Source organism: Notothenia rossii (assembly GCF_949606895.1).
Source record: "Notothenia rossii genome assembly, chromosome: 1".
NCBI classification, from domain to species: domain Eukaryota; kingdom Metazoa; phylum Chordata; class Actinopteri; order Perciformes; family Nototheniidae; genus Notothenia; species Notothenia rossii.
Genome location: NC_136912.1, coordinates 46805569 through 46832906, shown reverse-complemented (window position 1 = coordinate 46832906; position 27338 = coordinate 46805569). Strand labels below are relative to the sequence as shown.

Genomic DNA, 27338 nt, shown 5'->3' with positions numbered 1-27338 from the left:
AATAACAGAATAAATAACAGACAAGCAGACACTCATGATACAGGTCAGTCGCTGTTGTTGGGGTTAGAATCTGTTACAGAAATAAATACATTCACAATGAATAAAAAACATAACTAAATAAAAAGTCATTTAACTAAAGGTACATTAAAGTCATTTTAACTCTCTGTTTAAATAGCGCGCTTTAAATAAATACATATTATTATTATTGTTTTATTTTTATTATAGATTGTATTATTATTATTATTATTATTATTATTATTATTATTATTATTATTGTTATTACTACTATACGGAGCCCTGAGTCCTGTACTACGAAGCTGTATTTTCACTTAGCCGGCTAACTTCAGGGAAAGCTTGGGCATATTACAGGAGAAAGGAAATGCAGAAAAGCTGCCGTTGCACACCGACTGTGTGAACGTGAACATTAATAGAATATCACCTCCCATCTTCCGAGCAATCTGACTATTATAACATTAGCTTTAAGAAAGCTTACTTAAATATCTTCCACAACATAAGTTTCTGGATCAAAGAAACTTTATGTACAGTCCGCGGCATATCACATCATAATGTATCATATATTTCCTTATCTGAGTCAGCTGAGCCGTATCTGGTCGTGCAACACTCACAGTGTCACATACTGTATGCAGAAGTATTATTTTATGTAGATATCTGGCTTTTATCCTGGATAAAGTGTTTAAGTCATGGATGTTTAAAGTTTAACTTCTTCATATTTGTCAAATATTATAGATGACTTTTCATTCAGGAAGTATGATGCTGCGCTTTCAGTACACTTCTCCATGTTTGTGATTGGTTGAATGCTCCAAATACCACCCCTTTCATGTGAACGCGCACCTAACTAGATAGGGCACGGCTGGCTTGAGCGATCCACTTGATAACCACCGTCGTAGTACAGTTTAGCAACAGCGCGTATGTTTTGGATTGGGCCAACCGGCTAACTCAAACATATCCAGGTTAGGAAAATCCAGCTTTGTAGTACAGGCCTCTGGTCCGGACCAGGTTAGCCGCACAGCATAAGTTACCATGGAGATCTAGCCTGCTAAAAAGAGAACCAGCTTCGTAGGACCGGAAACCCAGAGTTTTCCCTGAAGTTAGCCGGCTAAGCGAAAAATCCTGCTTCGTAGTATACCCCCCTGAGCAGAGCAAAAACATACACTCACATCATGTGTTTCACGTGTCCAGAGCAAAAACAACTTCCTGTAAACAGCATAAACTCGCCTTCAAAATAAAATCCTCTAAATAAAAGCCTCTAAATAAAACAGGAAGTTAACCTAAATTACATTTAAGACATACAACTGCAACGAAAGTAACAAAAACAATGTCATATCCTTTTCAGTTTCACAGAACACAAATTGGGTAATTTACACATTTACCCAGTCCCTGGTGACCGGACATATCCTTCATAAAACGAGTAATAGGGGGAATAATCGATGTGAGTGTGTGTGTGTGTGTGTGTGTGTGTGTGTGTGTGTGTGTGTGTGTGTGTGTGTGTGTGTGTGTGTGTGTGTGTGTGTGTGTGTGTGTGTGTGTGTGTGCGTGTGTGTGTGCGTGTCTGTGTCTGTTTGTGGCTAAAACGTAGCATCCTCAATCTCTATTCAGCTGTTCTAATGAAGGTAAACACAGTGAAGGCGCTGCATAAAAGACACAGATATCTGCGCGCAGATAGCAGATACTGTGAGAGTCACAGACATTAATTCATAGATCAAAGCAGACTGGTTCACAGACTCTCCTGTTCGAATCTGGTGCTTAAACAAATAGCTCTACACGACCTGGCCGAAATGTCCCTAAAATGAAGTTCAAGTTTGGAATATATCTCAAATAATTTATGCACTGCCATTTCCCCACATAAATATAACAGTCTGCAATGAAACGGTTGTCTCCTCCTGTGCGCTCCACTTCCTACTCGGCGCACTGGTAACGATAATCTTGTGCGAACAAGAAAGTATATCGTGCACACAAATTAATAAAGTGTGGCCTCGTTTAATTTAAATTGAGGCCACAAATGACATCTTGTGCGCAAAAATTAATAAAACGTGGCCTCGTTTTATTTATTTTTTCTCTCTATGAACCCTCAAGTGCTCCGTACTACTATTATTTATATTATTATTATTATTACTATTATTATTATTATTATTATTATTTACTGTATTTTTTTTCACAGTTATATCCAGACTAACCAAGGTAACGCTGGGTTCAGGTTATTAATGAAGTACTTACTTACTAAAAACACAGGTACAAAGACAATGTGTTAAAAAAGAGCAATGGAAACAGAGGGAGAATAAATGAACTGCAAGAAAAAGAGATGACAAACACAAGTGGTGACTCGAGAGGAACGGAGAGTCGCCACTCAACGTGTCCTCTATTGTGAATATACCAGGGGAGAGGAAAAGTGTCCCTGCCCCTGACCCCTGAGAGACTGACAGGATTTATCAGTGTGTGTGTGTGTGTGTGTTTATGTGTGTGTGTGTGTGTGTGTGTGTGTGTGTGTGTGTGTGTGTGTGTGTGTGTGTGTGTGTGTGTGTGTGTGTGTGTGTGTGTGTGTGTGTGTGTGTGTGTGTGTGTGTGTGACAAACAGAGTGACAGGGACAGCAGTGGCGTCCCCAGCGATTGTGGTTTCTTGTCTTGTTACATATTCAGTCCGGACAGACACTGAAGGCTGAATATGGAGTTACTGGACTGGACACACACACACAAAAGGACACACACTATACTTTTGACTCTACTGTGCAGCTCTCTGCAAGAGGGTGGCAACCCTAGTACTTTTATAAAAGATACCTTGACTCAGTGGTTAATTTGAGCCGGATCCTGCCGGAACAGGATCCGGCACCTCTTCATTTTGGCCACCCTGTGTTCCGGCACCTATTTGGGCAGATCCGGTACCTCTCACAAAAAAAAAAAAAAAAAAATGGTTAAATAAAATAAAATATGCAGATATTAATTTACAGAAAAAATCCCAAGAATTTCATGTCGTTTATTAAGATTAAGATTTGAAAGAGTCGGAGATCTGTGTTGACGCACTGAAAAGCTGGACCAACGGACAAACGTCTTTCACTTTTGAAATTCACCACATGAGGAGCACGTCGCAGAGAGGAAGAAACGGTGATTCAATGCAAGCATGTCAAAAAGAAAGTTACATTTACTGTCTTTCTTCAAAAAGAAGGAAGAGGTAATAGACACTTCAAAACGAGTCAGAAAAGCCTCCACAAGCAGCGACGAGGGCAGCTGCAGCGGTCATGTTGATGGTCAAAACCAGGAGGAGGTTAGCGCCGCAACAGCTAGCCAGCTAGCTAACCGACAGCTAGCCAAGCCCGGGCAGCGGGTCAGGTTCACCGCCAGCCGGAACAGGAGCCAGCTACCGTCAGCCAGGTGGACCACCAACAGCAACGGGTGGGTACCCTGGCATCAACTAGCCCGGTACAACAGCCGGAGCAAGAGGCGAGCGGAACCGCGACATCAGCTGGCTTACAGCAGGAAGATTCAGTAGGAGAGGAGAGCGCATTGAGCGTAGAAGAGTGTGGGACGTCCAGCGACAGGTCAGTTTTTTCTAACTGTGGCCAAGAACTTGGAGGACCGTATGTTATCTCAAGGAGGCCGGATGCCAGATAAAACTGGATATAACAAGTTCATTGAGGAGTTGAAGGTGCTTTACGCACAATACTGGCCCGAGGACGCAGACCTGTGCGCTGTATGTAGAGACTGAGGTCGAGTCACTGTGTCAGCGCTTCAACATTGCCAACCCGCGCGCAGTCATACGGGCCTACAGAACGTACAGAGACTCAGATGGTAAAGACACCCCCGATGAGCTGATGGAGTTACTTGTTGCTGTCAACAGCATTCCCATTGCAAGTGCTGAATGTGAGCGCGGATTTTCTCAAATGAACTTGATTTGCACTCCCAACCGTAGCTCTTTGCTCACATCTACCATGTCATCTTTACTCTTCCTAAATCTGGTTGGACCCCCCCTGGCTAAATTCAATCCAGTCCCGTACGTGAGGTCCTGGGTGGCCAAAGGACACAGAACTGCCACAGACACACGCAGTAAAAGCAGAAAAAAAGAGATAGAGGACAATCCGGACATGCTCGTGATGTGGGGTGTTTTAAACAACTAAATATGGTGAGCAAACATACTGTCTATTAATAGGCCGCCGTGGCAATCTTTGAATAGGCCTAATAAATATTTTTTTTACACGTTAAACCTGTTGAGAAATTAATTGCTGGCTGTATACTGAAGTCCCACCTGTGGTGATGTGGGCATTTGCCTATGTTGTGCGTACTAGCCTAAACAATTATAAATTATCGTCATAACATTTATACCATGGATACTATTTGAAATTGAGGCTTGTAAGTCCCACAGCGTTGCAAGTGGACATTTTCATGTTGTTTTCAGCACCTTTTCTGTATACGTTCCGGGACCTGTACGCGTCTCGTCATCCCTGAGCTGTCATATGTACTTTGCGTTCCGGCACCTTATGATTTACAAATTAAGCACTGCCTTGACCACAAAGTAAAGTAAATCCATGAGGAAAACAAAACAATACCTTTTTAAGAAGATAAATAAATAAAAAAGAGGGTTGTTTTGCATATGAGTCTTTCCAAATAAACCTTGGGTCTTTAGCAACCTGGAACTTCTTTAACGCAGGTTTTAAAGTGCTTTATAAATAAAGCTGTATTGTATTGTAAAGATGTTTCTGTCAGAAGCCTAAAAAGTCTGCGTGGAGACTCAGAGAGGCTCTTTCTCAGGCTCACATGTAAAGCTAAATTCAGACAGTTAACAATCGACCGGCGCACAGAAGAGGAAGTCTTGGTGCAGATATCCACTGGCTACATCAGAAACCCCAACAATGTTGACCTTTGGCCCCGAGGCACTGCTTGTATCACTCAAATGTTCTCGTCCGGAAGTTAATCAGCACTGGACGAACTTTTAAAAACTATAAGAGAGATGAGAGGAGGGATGTGTCAAATCTATCTACTTGTAAAAGTAACGGTGAAGTTCTTATACCCATGCAGGAATAGACGTTGGAAACAGCTGTAGTAGAAGTTTTCCAGGAATGTCCCACGCTTGCCTCACCAAACTGGAAATGAAGCCAAGAAAACGATGTTTAGCAGCGAGGTGGAGCCAGCTGAGGGAACTGAATGGAGGAGAATTATAATACTAGTCTTAGATATTCTTTCTATGGTTACCAGGTCTATAAAGAAACTGGTCAAGTGTCCCTGTTCACTAGGTTTAAAATGGTGTAACTCATGTCATCAATGAAAGTAAGAAACATCTTTAAAATGTCATCTGATATAGTCTTGGTGACCATGACTTTCAAAACAAGGCCAAGATGTTATTTGTATACTTTTTCAGTGACCTCAGATACTTGATGCCTAACATGACTGTCATTGATGAAGACATATCTGTTGGTATGAACTTCATTTTATCTACAGTATTGAGAGATGTGCGTCAAATCAAGTTTTTTAATCTTGTATATTGCTGGGGACTTGGGGACTACGTGTAACATTTGGTTTGAAATTGCATCTGACTGGGAGTGTATATGTGTTTGAGTGAGACACGATGCATGCTGGGATAAGCTGGAGGCCCATGTGACCCTGAACAGCAGAATACTTGGAGAACGAATGAATGGATGAACGGAAACGTAAATAATATAACATAAATAAACAAAAACAACAATCATGTTATGAACTTAAGGACAATAAAACACAACACATAGAAAATAGGAGATATTAAGTGAGATGATGGAAAATCGTGTAGGCCATGTTGTAGAGGAACGTCATGGTGGGCTGCTAAAGTAAATGACTCTGCCAGACAGACAATGAAAAGGAGTCAGATCTAAAACATTTTAGAAAACATAAATACATAACAGAGATTTTAGAAGAAACTTCAGGTGTTTGAAAATCTTAGAAACCTATAATAATAATAATAATAATAATAATAATAATAGTAAAGAGTGAATGAACTGCTACATGTAATGGGACCAGCAGCTGCCTCTCCTCCTCTTTCCATCCGTCCATCTCTGCATCCATCCTAAAATCCATCCATACCTCTAAATAAAGAGGTTAACATGACCGGCCGGCCGTTTGAATGTGATTACTGAAGTGATTTTTTAGCCCATCAAACCACTAATGTGACAGGCAGCCATTTTCCACTAGAGTTACACACACACACACACACACACACACACACACACACACACACACACACACACACACACACACACACACACACACACACACACACACACACACACACACACACACACACACACACACACACACACACACACACACACACACACACACACACACACACACACACACACACACACACACACACACACACACACACACACCCTAGGCCCTCGTGCGGGCATACACGCTACATCCTGTGACACACACACACACACACACACACACACACACACACACACACACACACACACACACACACACACACACACACACACACACACACACACACACACACACACACACACACACACACACACACACACACACACACACACACACACACACACACACACACACACACACACACACACAAACAAACTCCCCAGACACTCATAAAATGAGATGGACAGAGATGAGAGGAGGGATGGGTAAAAGGTGGTGGTGGAAGGGGGGGTCAGGGACAACTGGGGAGGGAGGGATTTGATTGTTATTGCGTCCTCTGTGCATGTGTGTGTGCGTGTGCGTGTGTGTGTGTGTGTGTGCGTGCACGTGTGTGTGTGTGTGTGTGTGTGTGTGTGTGTGTGTGTGTGTGTGTGTGTGTGTGTGTGTGTGTGTGTCTGTGGGAGAGAGACAAAGAGAGAGAGAGAGCATGAGAGATTAAAGTGATGAAGTGGAACACAGAGTCTTCTGAACAACACCTATGAATTTGAGATTCTCCATCTTTGACAGAAGATTCATAATTATTATAATGTTATCATGAAATGTTAATCTGTATTAATTCATGAATCATTTGGTGGATTTGGCTACAGCTTTTCATCTTCAGTCAGTTGGCTAGGCCGTTAAAATGTTCTTCTTTATAAAGAAAAGTACCTTTCTTTCTAAAAATATAATTGTTTTTAAATTGAATTCATACTTACATTCAAAGGGTTGAATTCAGACACAATACTGCTATTTGAGAGAAGTTCCATACTAACAAGTCAATGTATGGAACTGTTTCAGTCAGGAACAAAACATGATATTATGAAGAATTTTTAAAAAACATGATCAGAATAGTTTTGGCATTATATTGCACATTTTGGGTTGCTCTTCGTAAGGACAGAGAGTGTGGTTGCATTGTATTGTTTAATTCATGTGCTGTTGGTTAATATGTGTTCTTCATTGTAATTGAATGACCTCAAACCAGTCACCAAGTCATTATTGTATTATATAATAAAGTTAAAATTAGCGGCAAACCTATCTAGTACAACTAACTTTATTTATTCGGAACTGTAAATGTGATTACATTTTTTACTTTTAAAATTGAACATTTTACTCTTTTATATATGTCATTTCTTTTTTGCATGAAATAAGATACATTTTTTTTTACTGAACCACTAAATTATGTTTGAGGAATGAATGTAGCTGCACCTGCAGTTAAGGCTGCTTTGAGGCTGAGATCTGATGTATGATACTAACACATCCAGCCTTGTGCTAAATAAATGCAACATTTCTAATGAAGAGTTCACCGGGACATTTAAGGAGATGCAATGTCGATGTAATGCCGTAGGAAATCACTTCATTAAAGGTCCCTGAAATATGTTCCACTGCATATCTTGAAAGAACTACAAAATGTAGCATTTAACCTGTCATATATTTGAGAACAAAGTAGGGAGTAATGAATTGAAACTCAGTAAGGTTTAGGTAATTTAAGATCTTGTTGGAATAATCAGGAATCATTTAATCACGTAGTTATGTGTAGATGAATAGCAATAATAATTTTGTGTGAAAAACTGCTTAAATGGTATTATTATATAGAAATGATTCAATAGAAACAAGCATTTTATTAACAGAACCAACATTGTAGTTGATATTTACTGAGTAACTGAAACATTTAATAGGTTTTTCATCACTGGTTATTAGAGTGTTGTAAAAATAAATAAATAGAAAGAATAAAGTTGCTGCCAGTCTGAGTGATGCCATACACACGTCTGAGCTGGAAACATGCCGTGGCTGTTTGTGTTTGGTTTGGCATGACGACGCAGGCTTCATTGTGTTCAGTTTGTGGCGATGGAGCACTTACCATGATGCCAAAAGAGATAAGGAATCACAAAGCTAACAGAGGAGAGACTCTGAAACACCATCTTCCTCCGTCTGTCTCCCTCTCTCTCCTCCCAGACAAATGTGACACTTGGGACTCCCCCTCTTTCCACTATCCCTTGATGGATAGCACACACACACACACACACACACACACACACACACACACACACACACACACACACACACACACACACACACACACACACACACACACACACACACACACACACACACACACACACACACACACACACACACACACACACACTGATCTATTGCCAGAGGGTGGGGGTGTGTGGGGGATTGAGGGCTAACGATTACGGGAATTGTCATTCGCCGATCATTCGTCTGCGTTTGTAAACCATCAACGTCAAGGGCTCGCAAACACACACACAAACACACACACACACACACACACACACACACACACACACACACACACACACACACACAGATACATACACACTCATAAACACAGATGTTACTGCAAGGGGGGTTGGAATCAAGAGCGTGTGTGTTTCTGGCATTTTCCGTCATCTAATCTCCAAAAATCACATTAGAAACAGATCATGTATCACTGGTCTGTGTGTGTGTGTGTGTGAGTGTGTGTGTGTGTGTGTGTGTGTGTGTGTGTGTGTGTGTGTGTGTGTGTGTGTGGGTGTGTGTGTGTGTGTGTGTGTGTGTGTGTGTGTGTGTGTGTGTGTGTGTGTGTGTTTGTCTATGTGTGTGTGCGTGTGTGTCTTCCACTGCCTCTTGACGCTGATGGGTTATAAATGCAGACAGATTATTATTATAGAAATAGTAAGAACGAAAGAAGGAAATTATTTTTTTTACCGCGCTGATGAGAAAAGTATTTCTGATAAACAATATTGACTTTTGAGGTGTTCTTATTCACACTCACTTTAGAATGATTGAATGAAGACGTTGGTGTTTAAAATGCACAAAGCAGAGTGTGCAGATTCAGGCCCGGCAGTGAGAATCAGTTGAATGATAACTTTGTGACTAAACTTCTTTTTACAAGCATATTCTATTTTGTTAGGAGCTAAACCCATGTCACAAAGACTCCGCTAAATGCTCAGCTAATAATCTGATATACTGTATTCGTTGTGCTGCTTAAAACACACCAATACCAGTTTTTACAGTCAAAGCACTTTGTTCTGAGATGGTTCAAAGTTATTTGACATGGAAAAATATTTTTTCTTTTTTAGTTTTAATAAAAAAAACATGAATCAGAAAGCTCTATTTTTCACTAACCTTAAGGTGTTTTGAGTGTTTTAATGTCAGGATGTGTTAAAGCCTGCACGCACTTTCCATTGTTTTGCGGGTTCAAACAAACTAAATGCATTTCCTCAAACAAAAAACAATGACCCACGTTTAATAAAGCAGAGCATTTTCATGTACAGTAATGCACGAATAAGGTACTATTTTCCCCATGCAGTGTGTGTGTGTGTGTGTGTGTGTGTGTGTGTGTGTGTGTGTGTCTGTGTGTGTGTGTGTGTGTGTGTGTGTGTGTGTGTGTGTGTGTGTGTGTGTGTGTGTGTGTGTGTGTGTGTGTGTGTGTGTGTGTGTGTGTGTGTGTGAGAGAGAGAGAGCAGAGAGATAGTGGCCAAGGTTTGGACATGCATCAATGGTCTGCCTGCACACTGCAATCTCAGTCCTTGACACTTAAAAATAAAACACACACACGCGCGGAGACACGCTGAAGCTGTTGCTTCATCTGCCCCGATGTGGGCAGCATTTAAAAAAGGGTTGTCCAAACTACGGCGAACACGGTCTATGTTTAATTGGCAGCAGCAAATTCTAATGGAATAAGGCCCACACATCAAACCTGTGCTTGTCTTATATTGTACTTCTTAAACACATATATTAAAATATATTGCACAGTATTCATTTCATGTTTTAGTACCCTTTCTATTTCCTTCACAATAATGCAGAAGTTAGCCTGCTCAACTGTTTCAAGAAGGATTTATCTAATGCATTTCTATCTTTTGTTATGATGAGAACAATCCATATCTGTTAAGAACAACACAAGTAGACACAATCAAAACAAATACACATTCTAAATTCGTATTTTCATTAAAGTATTATTATAAGAAAATGTACAGCTCAATTGTAACACTATTTAACATAAGGCATCAACAAAGGATAAATGGGTTTTTATTGCTAAATCATTTGGCAACAAAATTGACGAAAATATGAGTTATTATACTTCAAAGACATGGTTTGGTTTTGTCTACAAAATAAGTTACTTTATTTGGCGGACAGCAGTAACATTTTATGTTGTGAAAGTATTACTCTTCTCCCATCTTAAGAGGGGAACTTGATCAAAAGCACAGCTGGCTTAAACAGAGATACAGTATATATATGTATCTCCCTCTCCTCACTCCTCACAGCCTCTCTATGTAACTCACAGTTTGGTTTCTATATGAAGCCATTCTGCTCAGATCTGCATTTCTACATGTGATGTGTCATTCATCATAGGCAGTGTAACAGCATGCTTGATTTATTCCTTTGACATGTGGCTGGAATATGTGCATTTATCACTGCGATCGCTTAACAATCACTCTTTCACGACTGAGCTGAAATGTAGACACACAGCATACTGTATGTATGTGCAAACACTCTCCAAACACACACAGACACACACACACATTGACACTTTCATTTATATGCTGAACACAGAGATACTTCCACGGCTGTAAAAGTGCAGGTGCACGGTGGAAAAATACTCATTTCAAGTATTTGTATTTATATTATTCTCCCAGTAATGTTCAGCAAAATGAAGAAGCACCTCTCAGTGGAGTTTTTACTATGCAGAAAGAAATGCATCTTCTCACAATATGTTCTCATTGTGTTGTTTATTCTACATGTTCACCCTCTGTTACTGAGGTGCGTCAGTTGCTCTGGTAAAGGTGGGATCAACGGGAATCACAGATAGTTTGTGGTGCATTGAAGTCGTATTTTTCTCCATTCTCCTTACTAAGTGATCAAAACAAACTACCTAGCCTCTGGCCGGAGTTGCAATACAGAGGCAGATAAGATTTAACAAAGAATAAGCATTTAGCACATCAGCAATAACAAAGATCAGAGAATATACCTAATATGCAAGGGTCTAACATTGAAAAAAGGTCTTATAATATTTCCATATATTTGCTAGTGCTGTCAATCGATAATAAATGTCATGGAATTAATCACAATAATAATCTGTGATGGTGTATCGGTGACATTTGAAATAAATATAAATGTATATGTATTTTGGGGGGGATATACAAATACATGTGTGGTGTTGTAATATATAAATGCATGACAAGCTGGTAAGAGAAAACAGAGTGTTTATTACATGATTTCTGAATTATAGGCATAAAGTCTGGAAACTTCTGCTCATGGTCCGTTTCAGCCACACCTAAAGACGAGTGCAGAACATTGATCATGGATCAGGTGAGCGCTACAGCCGGTAGTGATGCTTCCTACTGATGTCAATGCAATGAATTTTCAATTCATGTTAATGTCTGTACTGGAATGACAGGCAACATCGGGTCAAAGTTGGAAATGTGACAATTTATTTTTTATCCGTTGAGGTTTCCAGAGAAATTGTTAGCGTTAATGAGTTAAGATTGACAGACCTGTGTATATGGACACTGAAAATGTGCATTAAATGACATCACACTTATGACTGATATAAGCATTGTCCTACTTTAAACCCTGTTCACACTCATGCACTAAGAAGTAACTCTGGCTGTGCACGGGTTTGTAAGAAAGACGTTGAGTAAGTAACGCATCACATTGCTTCTCTATTCACCCTTCATCATATCAATCAATAGGATCGTCTTAATTGAACAAACTCTTTTTTTATGACAGATAGTAAAAGTAAAATAGGGCTTTTTGTTTTATCTAATCACATGCCTGTTTTTGTTTGAATTTCTGCTATTTTCTAAAGTTGTTCTGTTCACATTTCTGAAAGCATCATAACTGGCCAAATGTGTTTCACGTTACATTGCTTAAGCTTATCAGTCCTTGGATGCTTTTCTTTCATTTTTTCAGACGCACTATAGCTCTCCAACGTTTCCTCTGCCGGCTTTACTTCACCAGCACCAGGGCATTCTGTCCTTTCCTCCTGAGGACTTCAATAAATATTAAAGAACAGTTTTCATTAAGTCATTTGAAGCCTCAAGGCTTTATAGTCCACAGGACAGACATTATATGTCATCTTTTTACCTCACGTCATAATAGTAGCGACAGCTGTATTGATGAAATGCAGCATTGTTTTTTGATGTGTTCAAAATCCTCAAAATGACTATCATTATTTTCATTGAGATCATGAAATTCTCATACATTTTGGGTGTTAACATACAAAAATTGCATTGAGGAAGAAAGAAAAAACTCCTTCTTTGGAAAACACTGTTGATATACCGTTACAAAAAGGTTATGAAAAAAGAGGAACTTTGTTGGATGAAAATTGAAAAAGAAAAATGAAAATTGAAAATTGAATGATTATGTTTACTGTAGCCTTTGTGCTTCAGTGCTAAACAGAAAAACACTATTGCTTGAAGTGTTTGTAAAAAAACAAAAACAAGTTCTTTATTTATATGATTTATTTTAATTTGTAGGGATAAGAAAACATATTTGCTTGATTTGAAAGAGTCTATCATTGGGAATCCAGCACATGTCAGTGCTGCTGTCTGGTGCTCTGAACACATACACAGATTATAATTGTGGTCATGTTGTTGATGATCACAACAAATGATAATCTGTTGTGTAAAATCAGGGGAAGTGTTGGGAACAGATGGTCGATCAGGTGAATTTACTGCTTTTCTCAAGATGCAAAAACACTTTTTATATACGAATATGCTTTCATATTATTTTTTCATTTCTTCTGATATTTCTATACTTTTTTTCTGTGTAACTTTTCTTGATCTTTTGTAAATCTGTAAACATATTTTTTAGATGCACTCCAATCCACATATTACAGGGGTCCTTCATTTAAAGAGGTTGCCAGCAATAACTTAGGTTTAAAAACGTAAGAGATGTGACACACTGTTTGTCTGACCCTCACTTAGTGGTCTCATAAAACTCTTTAACCATCTTGAAGCACATGTGTCTGGTGTGTTTGTTGCACTTTGCTTCCCCCCCGATGAATAAACAGGTCTTTATTCATTCTGGAATGTCGTTTCTGCACTGTTTGCCTCCAGCTTTTAACAGTCTACTTTACAATGACCTGAGTGTGCATGAGTGATGAGGTCAAGTCAAAAACATTCATACAGATGTTAATATTTAAACTGTTGTTTTTCTCACCCAAACCATGAATTAAACACTCTTCTTATGAGTCACACCTCGCTCTCCCTCTACATTTATATTGCCTTCTCTTCTCTCACTCCATCCATTCATCCATCCTTATTTCTTTACCCCCCCCTACTCTCCTATGTCGTTTTGTTTTTTATTTTTCAATGTCTCTTGCTACTTACTTCCTTCCCTCCCTTATTCTTCAACCATCTCTCCATCACCCTCTTTTTCTTTCTGCAGCTCAATAATGGATGGGGGACATTCTGTCTCCCATTGGCTGGCCGGGGAGGTTCAAGAGACATGACTCGGCTGTGGAGGGCACTTTGTACAACACACACACAGAAACACACACACATACACACACACATTTTACTGCAGAGTTCAGGCAAAGGTTATTTCTGTTGCATAAATGTTGCAGGGGAGAAAGGATTTGCTGTGTGTTTGTGTTTGTGTGTGTGTGTGTGTGTGTGTGTGTGTGTGTGTGTGTGTGTGTGTGTGTGTGTGTGTGTGTTTAGCATATTGAGATCACACTAAGTTGACAACAAAGGTAACTGTGTGTGTGAATGTGCTAAGATGCCCCCTTCTCTTGAACAAACAGGTGACATAACTTATTTCATATAAATATATATAGAGAGAGATTTTAGCATATTAGGTGATGTGTAAATTAGGTAGGGTGCGGCCTAAGGAGAACGACACCCTATGTCCAGGTGTGCATGATTATTAGGCAGCTTATTTTCCTCAGGTAAAATTAGCCTACATTTCTTTTTAACTTACTCTGAAAAGTAAAAAATTGCAAAGTCTTTCAGAGCGATGTAGCACTCTTGAAATTCCTACGATATTGGGGTGTGACAGAACCAAAAGTGTAATTGAAAATAGTCAACAGGGTTGCAAGAAATGTGTTGAGACAAAAATATGCAAATTAATTGCCAAAGATCCGAGAAGAATCAAACGTGAGGCCACCAGGAAGCCATTATCCTCCAGTGCTGTCATATTCCAGAACTGTGACCTACCTGAGGGCCCAGAAGTCTCAGGTGTTCAGAGACATGGCCAAGGTGAGGGAGGCTGAAACCACCACGGAACAAGACACATGAGTTCAAACGTCAAGACTGGGACAAGAAATATCTGAAGACAGATTTTCTAAGGTTTTCTGGACTGATGAGATGAGGGGGACTCTTGACGGACCAGATGGATTTGCCCGTGGCTGGATCAGTACCGGGGACATAGCTACACTTCCATTCAGTGACAGCATGATGGATGTGGGTCCTGGTATGGGCTGGTATTATTAAAGATGAGCTAGATGAACCTTTTTGGGGTTGAAGATAGACTCAAAATCAACCCCCAAATCTACTGCCGGTTTTAGAAGACACTTTCTTCAATCCATGGTACAGGAAAAGGTCTGCATCTTTCAAGAAGATGCATGATTTTATGAAGGACAATGCTCCATCGCATGCATCAAAGTACTCCACTGTGTGGTTAACCAGTAAGGGCCTTAAAGAGGAAAGTATAATGACATGGCCCCCTTCCTCACCTGACCTAAACCCTTCCTCACCTGACCTAAACCCTTCCTCACCTGACCTAAACCCTTCCTCATCTGACCTAAACCCTTCCTCATCTGACCTAAACCCTTCCTCACCTGACCTTAACCCTTCCTCACCTGACCTAAACCCTTCCTCACCTGACCTAAACCCTTCCTCACCTGACCTAAACCCTTCCTCATCTGACCTAAACCCTTCCTCACCTGACCTAAACCCTTCCTCACCTGACCTTAACCCTTTCTCACCTGACCTAAACCCTTCCTCACCTGACCTTAACCCTTTCTCACCTGACCTAAACCCTTCCTCACCTGACCTTAACCCTTCCTCATCTGACCTAAACCCTTCCTCACCTGACCTTAACCCTTCCTCACCTGACCTAAACCCTTCCTCATCTGACCTAAACCCTTCCTCACCTGACCTAAACCCTTCCTCATCTGACCTAAACCCTTCCTCACCTGACCTAAACCCTTCCTCACCTGACCTTAACCCTTTCTCACCTGACCTTAACCCTTTCTCACCTGACCTTAACCCTTCCTCACCTGACCTTAACCCTTCTTCACCTGACCTAAACCCTACTGAGAACGTGTGTGCTCTTCTTAAGCGAGAGACTTACAGTGAAGGAACAAAGTTCACCACTAAAGTCTTTCCTTTAGTTGCATAATAATTCTGCACACTAATAGCTGCCCACTAATTCTGCACACATAGCTATTCTCCTAAGAAAGCCAAAACCTCAGTTTTACTTTCTGAATTATTAAGGTTTGAGGTTTATTAACATTTTGGATTTACCGAGAGCACTGTAGTTGTTTAATATTAAAATGAATCCTCAAAAATACAACTGCCTAATAATTGTGCACACAGTGTACACATACATTGATAGATCATTTGTATTCCTCTTATGTTAGTTCAGCTATTGCTACCCATGCCAACTGCTCAACTCTCAGTCCAACTAACCCAAAAGATGAAGAACCACATGCACAGTTAGGGTTTCTGACCAGTGGACCTTTGTTACATGCCATCTCCTTCTACGGTGGCCGACAAGGGCCAGAGCGTTACAGCGTTCCAACACACTTACATTAGGAAAAACACGATGCACTTTCAGAAACGTTGCAAATATAAAAACACAAATGTACCAAAATACAGTACATGCAAATGAAGAAATATCTTCACCAACAACGGTGGACAACACTAAAAAGTGACTCACACAGCTGGGACGGAGCGCTTGGGGACGTTCAGGATTATAAAGCTGGACAACTGTCTCAGAGAGTTAGTCTGTGTTTGTTAGTATATCTGGAATGACTAGGTTAGCCACGTTAGATAGGTAGCTTACAGCAGATCTGCAGGTATATCATGTGATCACATTGGCGGTGGTGGCGAAGTCGATAGGGACTTGGCTTGGCAACTGGAAGGTCACCAGTTCAAGTCCCGGCAAGACCAAGTGCTACAGAGGCGTACCTGAGCAAGGCATCGTTCCCTACACTGCTGCCCATGCGCTGTTCAAAATGGCTGCACACTGGCCAACTTCATATATTGAGTTGGCTGATAACGTTCTTCGAACTTAAATTGTTTACATTTTTATCAGCAGTTATTTAATAAACTGTATAGAAAAATGTGTTTCATTTCACGGCATCTTACAGTGTAATCCCCATTCTCGTTCATTCCAGAAGAAAACTCTACACATAGCTACAATTGCTTTGACAAGAATTTTGGAACGATGATTAGTAATTGTTCTGTCTCTGTTAACTGGAAGATTATATAACCAGACTACATTTCAGATACAAGGAAAACATGTTTCTCTATTATCTCGACATGGTCTGCCTGAGTATTTCTTTGTGTTGTAAATCTGTTAGTTGGAGGACATTCTTTTTTGTTTTCAAGGCACGTCAGTTATTGATTCTGGCGTTCTGTTCGCACAAGTTATGATTGTCATTCTTGTGAAATGCTTTTCTTTGATTTTTCTGTAACACTTTACAATAAGGTACACACAATGTGCTTATTTACTGAGTAGTGAATAAGGAACGACTAGATAGTTAATTGTTAGTTAATGAGGAGTTCCTGAGTGACTGCAATTGAAGAACTGATGGTTAGTTACTGGTAAACAGACTGGGGGGTACTATATTAATGAATGATTCATTAATGGTTAGTTAATGAGTTACTTTGATTGAATAACTGATGGTTAGTTACTTGTAAACAGACTGAGGGGTACTGTATTAATGAAAGATTCGTTAATGGTTAGTTAATGAGGAGTTCCTGGGTGACTTTGATTGAAGTAATGGTCCGCTGCATCAGGGCACTTTTAAACCGGCCACCTTCAGCTTGCTTGCTGGGTCCCACACTGGATCGACTGGTGGAGGGGGATCCGACACATTGTTATGTCCTCATCAGGACATTGTTGTTCATTCGTTGGATTTGTCTCCCCCTGCTGGCAGTAGTTGAAATGAGTAAAATATGTACCATGTGACCCCTTGAGGAAGCAACACGTGAACAGGACAGGCACATGTTTTTATCGACTACAATCCGATCTAATACTTGACGTTCCATGCCTTTGGTCGCATTATTGGTATGTACAATTAATATGAACATAGTGTTCTTTCATTTCCAGTTAATATGTGAAGCGATTAATAATGTTTATAGTAGGGCTGTCATTCGATTAAAATATTTAATCGCGATTAATCGCATGATTGTCCATAGTTAATCGCGATTAATCGCAATTAATCACAAATATTTGATCTGCTCTAAATGTACCTTAGAGGAATATTTTTCAAGTTTTTAATACTCTTAACATATGAGTGGACAAATATGGTTTATGCTAACAGAGGCGCAGGAAGGTATTTTGAGTGGGGGTGCTGATGTGCTGGACTCCAGTGAACACTATTACGGGCACCATAGAGCACGCACAAACAAAAATCCCTACACGCAAACACACAGTACACCCGCGACTGTTACAATGAAGGCTCGATAATCAGCTCACGGCATATAGGCAGCAGGGGTAAAGTGCTATTTTTTACGAGTGGGGAACGGACCTCACCTTCTATAGGGGGGTCAAGGGGGATGCTCCCCCGGGAAGATTTTTTTTAAATATTGAAGTTAAAAGCATCAATCTGGTGCACTTTGAGAGCAACATTAAGAGATCTATGGATACATCTCTCAACAACAAGATGAAACACAACTGTAATCAGATGTTCTTTTTCTTTATGGATATTTTACAAATCACTCCCCTTTCAAACTGTATTCTTGTTTTACTGCCATATAGTATTTCATAACTGTTTTTCCTTTATTCTCTTATTTTTTTTATAACTATAATGATCGAAGGTGTGCCGCGGAAATAATCTTTTGAATAATTTTTGACCAAACCGTTTGAGACCCACTGAGATAACTTAGACTAAAGTTAACTATCTAAACACTCAGAGAGTCCTTTAGCTCACCTGAGCCTCTCAGTCTGAGAGGAGAGCTCTCCTCCAGCTTGTTGTGGAACAAACAGCTCCGGATGTCCGTTAGTGCAGCTAGCTAACCAGATGCTAACAACACGGTCCCTGCTGCTGGCACCGGTCCCTCTCTCTCTCCCCCTCTCTCACACACACTAAATGCGCTATTTCCGCACACACAGAGTCGCGAGCTTGAATGACACAAGCACACTTTTATTTCCATGCAACTCTCTGATTGGTCTGGTGTCTTGCCTCTGTTGCATTCACTGAATACGGGAAATTACAGTCCTGCCGTCCTTTCTAGTGTCTTGATGAGGTTCACGTAAAGCACGGTTAATGTATTATATTATTGAGGTAGAATTGTCCGGGGCTACAGGAAAAACATTCGGGGCAGGCCAAAATATTATTTTACCAACAATGTGGAATTTATTGGCTACATATTAAAAAGATTATGCACAGCGGGAGCAGCAAAAACCGTCAAATAATAATTCAGACAGGGGAGCTCCGCACCACCTGCCTGCCGCTAGGGGGTGCTGCAGCGCCCTCAGCACCCCCCTTCCCGCGCCCATGTATGCTAATGTTTATTATCATTTGAACAATGACAAATATTCTCATGAATATTAAACACAACAACCTCTGAACATTACAAATATTCGCCTCAATTCAACCTGGAACCTCTCTCATACAATACAAAGTGTGTGTGTGTCTGTGCGCGTGTGTGTGCGCGTGTGTGTGTGTGTGCGTGTGTGTGCGTGTGTGTGTGATGGATCGTTGGAGCTATGTACAACTCAAGGCATATGCTCGAACGGAAGCTGCCTGGACACTGCAATCATGTTGCGCGCACTATCCGTGCTAAGTGTGCTGACTTTTCCCACAAGGTCCCACTGTCTGGCTACCTGCATAAAGTCAAGTGCTCGGCACAGTTGTGGCGAAATGTCGCTGCTCTATTTTCATTTAAACAGCTCCTTATATCCGTTAGTGCAGCTAGCTAGCACAAGATGCTAACAACAACAACAATACACGTAAGGTCTCTCTCTCGCGCCACACATACACACACCCTCCCGGTCCTCCAATAGCCAGTCGGCGCCTGCCGGTGAGCATGGAAGTGTGGTCTGCCACAAGCGGGCGGCAGGAGCGGGGCTGTCAGCATCAGCGGGGCTATCAGCATCAGCTTGTAGATGGTATTTTAAACTCGATGCGCTCTGAAACTACGTGGCGGCCGAGGAAAAAAAATACACATGCGTTAATCGCGTTAAAATGATTAGTGGCGTTAATTAACGCGTTAACTTGACAGTCCTAGTTTATAGAGAATATTTTTGGGATGATAGTTAATGTGTGTTGTAAACTCCTCTGTAGAACTACCGTTAGCTACAGCCAGAGGTGTGGACTCGAGTCACATGACTTGGACTCGAGTCAGACTCGAGTCACCAATTGATGACTTTGGACTCGACTTGACAAAATCACAAAACACTTGCGATTCGACTTGGACTTGAACACCAATGACTCGGGACTTGACTTGGACTTGAGCCTTTTGACTTGAGGTGACTTGATCATTTAATTCAGGAGTCTCCAACACGCCAATCGCGAGATGCCGCTAGAAGAGCAGACTCCCGTCGGGGAGAGCAGAATCTTCAGCCGCACCTACTCTTGCTGTGAATCCATGCAGGCAGGTACAGGCCAGCGACAGGGAGACGGGGAGCCGGATTTAAATGCAAGTGCGTCGGAAGAAGTCAAGAAATGTGTGAAAACAGAAAAAAGAAGCAGCATCTGGCTGCATTTCAATGATATTGGAGAAAGCAAAGCTGAGTGCAGGATTTGTAAAATGAAAATAACCTTCAGAGCAGGGTTTTTTTTTGGTAACCACTCAGGATTTATTGTCATAGGTGGGAGAAGTTCAGATCTTGTACTTGAGTAAAAGTACCAGAGTGTAGGAATGCAGGACTCGGTTACAAGTCCTGCATTCAAAATGTTACAAGTAAAAGTACAAAAGTATTAGCATCAAAATATACTTAAAGTACCACCTGCAGAGGGATCTAGATTCAGGTGTTCTTTTCCCCATAGAGACTGCCTCGCTGCACATTATCCCTTACATAAAGATAGATTGTGGGTTCCTTATAACATGTTGTACACAGTGGAAATAAACATTCTGGTTACCTCAACATCAGGGATCTTATCCATTAAACTCCTTCTGAATCAAACCGTCACAGTAGCCTTACCTTACTGATCCCTCTTAAAATAGAAGAAAACACGTTACTTTACCAGCAGAGACAAAATTGATTATTAAATTATTAATGTGACTAATAAAGGGCAGTTTGATTATTAAGTGTTATTCTGTTGATCAATGTCATTACATTTGGTGAAAAGCACATAATGACTTGTTTAAGACTCGTTTTGTCAAAGTTTAGGACTTGGACTTGACTTGAACTTGCCCATCCTGACTTGAAACTTGGCTTGGACTTGAGCGCAAAGACTTGAGACTCAACTCTGACTTGCAAAACAATGACTTGGTCCCACCTCTGGACAGCCATAATGTTGTGCTACAGCCATGTGTTCTTTGGTGTTAATTCAATGTATGTTGTATAATGTGTGTAAATATTCTTCCGCATATTTATGTACTTCTTGTATTGTGTTTATTTGCTAGTTTCACCCTTTCTTCATCATTAAAGCGATTAAACAACATCTACTATCTCTAGTCCTTGATGGTGGAAGGTCTTTAGCTGACAGTCAAAGTGTACAAGAGATACGTGCACGTAGTTATTCACACACGTGTTACTGCTTAAGTCATCATTACTTACCTTACCATTACTTAGGCAGTTTGGGTACCGTAAAATCAAGTAACGCATAAAAAAGAGTAGTTACCCATTACCTAATGATTACCTTACCATTACTTAAGCAGTTTGTGTCCCCTCAAGTAAAGTAATGCATCAAAAAGACTAGTTACCCATTAACTCTAACACTAACTATCATTAGTTAAGCAGTTCAACAAAAACTGTTGATGACAATGCAGAATCTACAGCCACTCAAGTTTAAATTTTAATTGAAACAACTTCTTAAAAGTTTTGAAAAAAATCACATATGATTATATACTGTTTACATGAGGAACATTACAAAAAATGAAAAATGAAAATAAAAACGACCTTTTATAAAATAAAACAAAACCCAAAGCTGCACTCTTCTGCACTTTAATTATGGGCAAATAAAAAAAATCTATCAAAAGACAAGAGAGTATCAATGTTTTAATGGGTCACGACTGCAGGTGACTCGTTATCAATAGAGCATGTGGAAGAATGGACAGCGAAGCTTCTCCTAAAGTATGTCATCTGGCATTTATTCTGAGGACAACAAACACACAATGTCCTTTAACATCCACGTTGCATGTCACATCACCACATCACTGCTCACTTCCCTGTCATAGTATATACACATATTACAGAATTTCAGAATAACTTTGAAATGTATAACATTACCGTGTTTTACGGACTACAAGTCACACCTGAGTATTAGTCGCTCTTGTCAAAAAACGTTTCGTAAAGAGAAACAAAACATATATAAGTCGCTTCGGCATTTATCCACTAAAGTCTTCATCCTCTGTGCAATTATTTTCAAACTATGCAAGTGTTTCAATCTGCGCTGTTAATAACAAACATGTTAACTTTTCCTCTGCTTCGTACTATAGTGTTTGTCAGCTATTTTTTAATTTGTATTTATTGTTTTAGTCCTGTGTCAAATGTCCTTGTTAGTTTTAGTCATATTTAGTCACCTTCCTCCTGTTTTTATTTTGTCAAGTTTTAGTGGACTAATAGTCTGAGCATTTTAGTCTTATTTTAGTCAAATAAAACAGTAACTATTTTGGTCAAGTTTTAGTCTACTAAAAGTCTGAGCATTTTATTCTTATTTTAGTCAAAGAAAACTAACTATTTAGTCTACTTTTTGTCAATGAAAACTGTTGACATTTTAGTCTGTTTTAGTCATCAGATTATATTGAACAGTCAATTTGATAATATTTCGTCTCCTCCTTTTTCGTCAAGGAAAGTAAAGGGAGATTTTGGCAACGGTTTAAAAAAAAGAGGGGCCCTGACGGCTCGCCACTGTTATTAACAGACAGCTTTAATATTTTTGCAATATACATTACTTTATTCCAGCGTACACCATAACCGATTTTAACTGTTCATTCTGTTTCACCTTATTTTTTATTATACATTTACATAGTTTGCATGCTGTATTTTTACCTGCACTATTGAGTGACTTGCACCGTTTCATATATTTTTCTACATTTTTGTCTCGTCATCTTTCGTCAACGATATGGCATGTTGATATAGTTAGAGTTATTGTTTACCTACGTCGGTGCCGTCTCGTCATCGTCTCGTCTAAGTCATGGAAAAAAAGGTCCTCACCCCCCCGTTGATAATTCACGATCGCCGGCACGCTGATAACAACATTTTAAATATTTTTTTTAATGGCACTTGTCAAAAAGGTTGCCGACCCCTGCGCTATATAGTGCGTCATAGTGTAAAAAGACTGAGGACTATTCTGGGATGCCTTAAATAGTTCCTGAGCATATGATAATCATTTTTGACTCCCATGTAGTATTTTTTCCTACACTTAAAAAACGGAAACATTGACTTTATATAAATGTATTATCTCAACAGGCTCCACATACTGTAATTGTATTAGGTTAGGTTAAAGCAACTTAACTAACCTAATACAGTTATGGGAAATCTTTGTCAACGTTTAAAATATTAGTGTTTCCTTGTATTTTGGTGGGGTGTTTTATTTATGAATAGCTTTGATGATTTATGAATTATTGCTATAAAGTCTGAAAGTTTTCCAACAATTAGCTAAAGCATGGACAGATCTGCTGTGATTCCCCTCTGAATAATGTGTAACAAGTGTAGTTACCATCTGTCATGGGTTAAGGTTATTAACCAGTGGAGCGCCGTGACTTTTATACCTAGGCCCTCTGACCCCCCCCTTAAAAAAAAACGAGTTATTACGTCACAGGGTATACTTCAGCGGAATATCAAAACAACGGCCCAGGGTGCAAAATGCATCAATGACAGCGACCCTCTACCACACAAAACAACACCTGTAAATAACCCAATTTGTGTTCTTTGAAATTAAAAAGGATATTGCATTGTGCTTGTCATAAAGTCCGCGATAATAAAACACACCCATTTAGAAGGAAGATATGATCGGTCAATTGTACTGTCATTTGACATTACTCTCTCGTTCAGTTTCTAAAATATTTTTTATAACAATATTATTTTTTTTAAATGATTTTAAATATTATTTCGTAGAATATCTTAGGCCCTCAGAGAGGGCCTAGAGGGCCCTGACGGCTCGCCACTGTTATTAACAGACAGCTTTAATATTTTTGCAATACACATTACTTTATTCCAGCGTACACCATAACCGATATGAACTGTGCATTCTGTTTCACCTTATTTTTTATTATACATTTACATAGTTTGCATGCTGTATTTTACCTGCGCTATTGAGTGACTTGCACTGTTTCATATCTTTTTTTATATTTTAAATATCAATTTATTTACAGTGTTGGAGAAGCATGGGACTTTCATTAACTTTCATTGCCAAAACAGCTGAAAATCTAGCCTTTGAATCTTTGAGGAGCAGGAATGATCTGCCATCCATAGGATAAAACATGGCGTGGATATAGTTATATATTGTCAGGATTGGTCACTAATTAGTTATTACTTTTATTTCGACTTTGATGATCCAGACTTTTTAAAGCCTATGACAACTGTTATAAAAGTATTGAGTAGCCTCAGAGTCTCACTTTAGTGTTCTTTGTTAGATCGTGGCCATGGCTTGGTCTTAACACGTGCCTGGACGGGCTCAGGTGTGAGCATGGAGACATCACACTCTTGTCCTCAGAGAAGTTGCCATTGCTCTCTCACACAATAGGTGCTGCGGAAAAATCCACAGCAGCACAAAACATGGCCACTGCACCATTAAATCTTTCACAAAGTGTTGCTATATTTTGTTCTACTTTTCCCTTGCTCTTGTCGTTCAGTCGCCGGTATGTTTTCCATGCAGGAGAGGAAGCTATTGACTCTGGGGGTACCAAGGGCCAATGATCCAATTACATTCAGGAGCCGGGATGTGGCCCCAGAACTCTGAGGTACGCTCCGGTCTGTGCACCAAATACAGTTGTGAAAGCTTGCCTGTGCCTGTAGTGTGAAGGCAACATGCAACAGTCAAAATCTCCTTCTTTCATTTTTCAAAAGGAGCTAGCTAGTGGTATTTATATATACAGGCCATATACTGTAAATGAACACCTCACATAACAAGAGAGAACACCGATATCCCAATATAAAAATGTTACCACGATAAAATATTTTAAAATAATTAAAAGCTGTGCAAAATGTAGTATGGGATTAGTTTTGTATCATAAAGATAAAGCATCACTTTCTCAGAATAAAGCAAAACTATGAGTTTAAAAGAAAAAAAAACTGAGTCAAGCAAAATAAAATACATTTCAAAAATAAAACTATAAGTTGCAAACAAATCATTTGTGTAATCATGTGAACTATAAGTCTTTTTTCTTTGTGTTAACATAGGTTTTTGTTTGCAGTTCTTGTTTCTTCTTTCTCAATGATCAGACTTTTGCTCTCGCTGCAGCACTCTCTTTTGCACTCTCCCTCATTTTTTGTTTGAGATTCTGACACAAACCTCCCAGGTGGGCGGGACTTTCAGGGGTGCGTCCCCATTGGCTACTCAGTTTTTGAGTGACAGCCCAGTCCTCCAGCGATTGTAGAGTGCAGGCAGCTGCGGTGCGGTGGCTGCCTCAGCGTGGATAGAACACCTCCAGAAGAACCAGCATTTCAATTATTATAATACTACAAGTGAAAATATATCTAAGTATTGATCATTTGTGTTGTTTGTGCTGTACTATACGGTCTGTTTCTTTATTGTGGTAAGTGAGAAGTAAAGGTGTGCTATGAAAGTTAGCTTTTGCTACCTTGTTTAGATCCATAACAATGCAAGCTAAGTAGCCTAACAGTTGAGCGTTCAGACACCGGCGCACACACTCAAACTGACTCGTGTGCCTGACTCTACAGTACCAACAGGCTTTCATGATTCCGTTTAGATATGCAAGTATAAGCCATGATAGCTTATTTTATTAACACGCTAATTTGATATGAAAATCAATCGAGGCTGAATTAACTTTGTAGGAAAACCTAGCGTCCATGACTGCCCCTGAGCTGTGTTTTATTTGTTAAATTCATATTTTTCATTTCCTCAAACATTTATTTTTCTCTCATATTAACAGTGTGGATCATTGAGACAGCGTTGTGTCCAGAGTCTTATCCTGTTTTCCCACTTCCTCTGAGGGAACAGCACGGAGGGGGGGCATGAAGAAAGAACTGCACCAGCTTCATCCACGCTGGCGTTACTGTTATCACTGGCTCAGTGTCATTTCATTTGACCAAATGTCTTTACATATACATTTAGTAGATTTTATTATTATCCACGTTTTTGTTTTATGTCCTTTTATTTAAAACATTCTTTGAGACTTCATCTTCTGGTTCAAATTTCAATAAATGTAATTTGTATAATCACTCTTTTGTCTTTATTCTATATGAAAATGTTAGAGATTTCATTCAAATCTGTTGATTATTCATATCTTCCTCAGGCTAGGAATATTATGTCGAGTTTTTAATGCTAAATATATGTCATTTTCTCACATGATATAGAATGAAACAACACAGTTTGTATCCATTGTGTGTGTGAATGCATCAGCTCTTCAGACCAACATAATAAGATGTGAGCATGTTCCTAATTGTGTTGGTATGCAGCCTAGGTCTGGTCTGTTTAATAAAGCAAATCTGCCACTTTTATATTGTAGAATTTGTTAAATTAAAGCAGTCTTTAATTGTTTGTCCTAAACATAGCAATATGCTTTTGAAATGTAACAGTATACAGTTTATATTGTGTATCACCTTTATCTTGAAAATAAATAGATGTGTTTTTTTATCTATAAATAAATAGACAGACACTTTATCAATCCCAAATTGGGAAATTATTTAACAGCAGCAGTGTGTTCAGGTATTAAAATATTTAAAGTTGGAATAAAGTATAAACTACACAACACAAGTCTAATGCACAGCAATCCATAAGATAAGTCCGATATGTTCATTAAAACTCCCCAGGAGACATCAACACTAACGTGGCCGAGTGGACTCCGGAGTTTGCTGCATGAGTTGCACTGTATGATCTGTGGTGTAGTGGGCTGTCACTCAAAAACTGAGTAGCCAATGGGGACACACCCCTGAAAGTCCCGCCCACCTGGGATGTTTGTGTCAAAATCTCAAACAAAAAATTAGGGAGCGCAAACGAGAAAGCTGCAGCGAGAGCAAAAGTCTGATCATTGAGAAAGAAGAAACAAGAACTGCAAACAAAAACCTATGTTAAAAAAAAGACAAAATACTTATAGTTTACATGATTACACAAATGATTTGTTTGTAACTTATAGTTTTATTTTTTAAATTTTTTTTATTTTGCTTGACTCCGTATTTTTTCTTTTAAACTCATAGTTTTGCTTTATTCTGAGAAAGTGTTGCTTAATCTTTATGATACAAAACTAATCCCATACATGTAGCACTCAACAATAAAAACTATGTATTTGTAATTATAGACGTAGGGTTAAAGTCTGTTAATCTATTTAGGTCTGTATGTACTTCCATTCAATACAAATAAATCCATTGTTCTGTAGCAATTCAACATGTGCTGCAGCTGTTTGTAATTTGTGTTCCTTCCTTTCTTTCTTAAGTCTCTCCAGAGGGTGATCCAA

General features: G+C 39.5%; 1 protein-coding gene across 1 annotated transcript in view; it reads right to left on the bottom strand.

Annotated features, from left to right (window-relative positions):
• Positions 1-18878, bottom strand: part of tenm3 (teneurin transmembrane protein 3) — a 690209-nt gene extending 671331 nt beyond the window's left edge. The window contains exon 1 of the mRNA XM_079656342.1: positions 18524-18878. The gene's annotated coding sequence lies outside the window, so the exon portion shown is untranslated. The remainder of the gene's footprint in view (positions 1-18523) is intronic.
• Positions 18879-27338: the final 8460 nt, after the last annotated feature.